Here is a 4,495-nt window from a genome sequence, read left to right as displayed (position 1 = left end):
ACGTGTCTGCAAATGAGGACTACATGCACTTCATCAGTCTGGGCCCACAGTGAGCTGTTCAGAAAAGAAACAGCCTGATTTAACATCATTCTCCATCCTTGCTGCCTAAACAAAACAAAACAAAGTAAAATAAAGCAAACAGGCAGACAAAACAACAACCAAACAAACCCAGCAAATAACATTTGGGAAGGCACGGCGAAGCAGAAGATGGTCAGCTCAATCATGTCCCACGGCAGTAGCCAACCCATTCACACACTCCAGCTCCAAAGGGGTGGAAGCCACTGGACGGCCTGAAGATGCCTGGATTTAGCAGATGCCAACAGTAATAACAGTGCAGAATCCAGTGTGAAGCCTCGAGTTTTCCTAACCCCTGGGAGAAGGCTGGCTAGACAAATGTGAGAAGAGGCAGGGATAGCAAGGAGAGGGAACGTGGGACCTAAGGCTGATGGCTCAGCGTCGCATTACTCACCCTCCCAGCTCTGTCTCACCACTGGTTTAGCACCTTTGTGGGCTTGGTTTTGATAGCTAAAGAGAGAGAGATGACTAAGACAGGATATTAGGAGAGAAGGGTGGAAGAGCAGCAAGACTGTAAACAAATCTGCTTCTAGGTGGGGCTGGGGGTTTAAAGAAGGGCAGTGCAATGTGAACTGGTCCCTGCACACAGCGTGCTGTGCTGGCTAGCTCCTGGCGGCACCGTTTGCTGTGCCACAGCAAGGCAGGGATGTCGATGGGCTATCACAAAACCAGAGCACTCTCGGCTCGCCTGGATCCCAGCCAGCAAAGGATGCTGTAAAAGCCTGTCTGGCTGCTTGGGCAATGTGCAGAATTTCCCATGGACAGTGTAATTTTGCTGAGGCCAGAAAATCAGAATGTTTATATTAGTGGAAAGATGAAGGTAGGCTTGAGATCAAAGCAGGAAATCTGCATTCAATTCCCTGCTCCAGCAGAGCTTTTCCTTGTGGTCTTGGGCAAACCAAGTAAAACTCCCATGCTTTATACCCTGCACCGTATAAGAAAAAATATACTGCCTTCTGGTTTTTGTCTAGACTATGTAGACAGTGAGCACCTGGGGAAGAAAAAGTCTTTCACCATGTATTTATACTGTGCCTGGCTCAGGGGCATCAGTCTTCAATATCCTCTCAGCACAAATAATGAAGAATAACAGATAAGTTAAAATGAGAATTGTTACACAAACGCACAATAACCAAATCCAGCCTAGCCGTGGTACTCGGTGTAATTGCCCGTGAGTCAGTATCTCTCAGCGTCATCCCACGTCGATGCAGTGCCACCAGACAGGAGGTGGCAATGCCAGGCCGTTCTGCTGGGTTTAGTCCCTGTTTCTGTGTCCCCATACTCCCCACGATCTCCTCTCCTACCCTCCAGGCTGCTCAGGAAGACCAGGAGGAGCTCACATCAGGTGGGGGAAGCAGTCACAGCCCCGGAGAGCAGGGTGATCCATTTTGCATCTGCTTTTGGGAGCCAGAGCCCTTTGCATACCGCTGATCACACACTGCCCAGGCACCAGCAATGGCTTTGCCCTGGGAAAGGAAAGGGCAGGACAAGGCAGGGAGTTCCTCAGCCCTCCTTACTCTTAGGGCTGTTTGTCCTGAGCAGATTTATGCATGTGACGTGTTCTCACTAGCAGGGTTTGTCTCCCCACTGTGAGCTCCGAGCACAGGAACCCTTTTGAACAAGACAGGGCAGAGAGAGCACTATAAAGAAAGCAGGGAGGGTTTTTTTCTTTTTTTTTTTTTTTTTCCCAAACAGGCATATGCAGAACAGTAGAGGAGTACAAGGGGGACAAGGAGGCAGCATATCCTCCTACCCCAATACATGAAAAATAATCTCCCAGGCTGACCCAGACACCTAAGACACACGACAAAAATATAAGCTACGTGACTAGCTGGAAGAGAAAGAGAAAGCAGGAAAAATCTATCAGAGCTTTCCATGGTTCAATCAGTCAGAGCCTGCTCCACTGGGAAAACAATCAATTAACCACTTCCACTAGTGCAGACACAGACGGGCTACTCTGGAGGTAGTAAATCTTTGAGTTTATTTGTTCTCAGTTGACTCTCAACTTATTTACAGCATGGCAGAAGTCTTCCTCCTTGCTTTTCCTCACTCCTCTGTTTCTCCCAAGGATCGCTCTGTCCACACTGACTGATGAAGAACACTTACAGACTAACATTTTCCAGTTTGACTGCTTATTTCCCTGAAACAAGCAACCAAAGCAAACTGTTTCCTCCAGGCATCTGGAGGGCATTGCAGCTTTAACTGTCCATCTGAATTCCAGCTGCCAATACATTTCATCTCACTTTTAAGGCAGAGGTTTTTGGTTTAGGAAGCTTTGGACCAGCCAGAAATCAAGGAGCCCTGCAGTACACAAATTAGGCAGGCCCCTGCTATGAGAGGCAAATGTGGGGTAGATGACGCCAAAGCTAAGGGAGGATGCTGAGGGCACGCAGCTCAAAACCCTCTGTAGTGGCAGGTTGCAAGAAAGGACTGGAGCACAGCTGGTACCACAGGTATGGTAAAAGAGACCCCTGTTTTTTACCAGGGTGTGAGCCTGGAAAGAGCACACAAAAGGAGCATTGAGAGACATAACTAACGTAAAGGGCAGGGCTCCCCCAGGGAGTTTGGAGGAAGTGGTGCTGAGAAGCTGCACAGGCACAAGGGGCTCGGACTGTGCCTGGAGAGGGAGACGAGGCTGGCAGAGGGATGGAGAGTGGAGAAAGGTGCACAGCCGTGATCTGGATGATGGAGATGTTCCTCCTCGGTACCTGATATGTAGATCTCAAAGCACTTCAGTCCCAGTGTACAGCTGAATTTAAAAAAAAAAAAAAAAAAAAAAAAAAAAGGACAGAAAAAAAGCATTGGAAATCACTTGGCAGCGGTGAGTACAGAGATCAGTCATCCAAACCACAGGCCTACGCTCCCTCCATTAGGCACTGCTACCTCTGCCATCACTGTGCTTTCAAAATGCAGTGAATTTGCAGGCATTTAGGTGGCCACAGCATAAAGTCAAGCCTAAATTGCTATTCCTTCTTTAAAATTCTCCTCCCTTGCTTTGAACAAACAGAAAGCAGCTCTCAGCACTTCTAGGTAGCTCCTGTGCCTGGGAACCTGGAAGCAGTTCTGATTCACAGATGTCCCTTGCTCCTCGGATCGAATGCACTGCCAGGACTGGTAGACAGGAGCTGTCTAACAGCTTTAATGCACTTGGATTTGTCCCGATAGCGGCGGTAATGCCTTGATTGGTGCTATTGAAACCTCTCCTAAACATATGGTAATACATTCCTCACTGATGTTTCTGCCTTTCAGAACTCAGACCTGGAGTCACCGTTGTCTGCAGTAAGTTCATTCTGTTCCTGCTGCTTTACTGCCTGCCCAGCCAAGGTTTGATGAAGGAATTGATGTTATTTCAGAACAAACTTTGATTAGTTTTTGGATTAAGAAATATATTTTCTCTCAGTAAGCCTTGCAAACTCAGTTCGGCTTCTGATACTCAAATGACCTTCACTATTCTGGATGGATCACCAGTAACAAAAACTGTGGATGTCAAAGCCAGGGAGTGCCTTAATTACCCTTATTTACTCTTATTACCCTTATTTACCTTTAATTACCCTGATGAGCCTTACCTGGGACCCCCACCAGACAGTCCATTTAACCTGGGGTTCCTCTGTCTTGGAGGTGAGTCTTCCCCAGATATGTTCTTGAGCTGGTTCTTGGCTTTCTTTGGTTGGCTTTGGAGCTGATGTATCGGTAGGACCCGTTTCCATTGCCACCCTGCTACCCCTGGTGCAGGACCGTGCCTGGTTGGTGAGGTTGTTCCTGCCCTGAGCTAGGGGCTCCTGGCTCCCTTCCCCAGGCAGCAGCACTGCTCTGGCAGCCACAAACACTCTGCAGCTCTGGGAGGATTTTCAGTAGATGCAAGATTGTTCATGGGCTTATTTATTAGCTGTTTGAGAGAAAAGTACAGGTGTTATTATGGACTATAATTCTTATGTTTCTTACTGCTCATGGAAATAAAAAAGAAAAGCAATATTTGCAAGTATGAGGTCTTCAGCTCTGTTACAGCCTTAGAGCTTAAGTGGGGCTGAGCCAAGCCTTAGGCATAGCTGATCCCAGGGTGTCCTTCCTGGTCGTCTGCTGGTTTTCTGCAGCTGGGTTCTGGCACTTAGAAGTATTTTTTGAATTCAGGCTTTTGTTCTGCAGCACTCAACTTACAGCAGCTATCTCCGTGCTTTATTCCTGGATGGAGACATAGGGCTCTGATATGTCTGTTGTAAGACCAGGCCTGTCACGTTGTTTGCTGTTGGACGGCATCTCGTTACGGTGATGGGTGGACAGAACAAGCATGTGAGAACGTCTTCCTTTGTGCCACCAGATGACAGCATCCTCGCTGGGCACACTGCGCTACAGTCAGCGAATATACTCCATGTCTCCATCCGAGGCCTATAGGAAGTGAATAAATCACGATAGGGCAGGTGCCCTT

General features: G+C 47.9%; 1 long non-coding RNA gene across 1 annotated transcript; it reads right to left on the bottom strand.

The window, feature by feature from the left end:
- Nucleotides 1-2,038: 2,038 nt before the first annotated feature.
- On the bottom strand, nucleotides 2,039-4,495 carry LOC139999248 (uncharacterized). Its single transcript, XR_011804577.1, has 2 exons — nucleotides 3,639-4,495; nucleotides 2,039-2,821 (listed from the first exon to the last, which is right to left on the bottom strand). It is a non-coding gene; the product is annotated as an uncharacterized lncRNA (long non-coding RNA).

The sequence above is a fragment of the Anas platyrhynchos genome, chromosome 21 (genome assembly GCF_047663525.1).
Source record: "Anas platyrhynchos isolate ZD024472 breed Pekin duck chromosome 21, IASCAAS_PekinDuck_T2T, whole genome shotgun sequence".
In the NCBI taxonomy this organism is placed as follows: Eukaryota; Metazoa; Chordata; class Aves; order Anseriformes; family Anatidae; genus Anas; species Anas platyrhynchos.
This window is presented reverse-complemented; position numbering and strand designations above follow the sequence as displayed.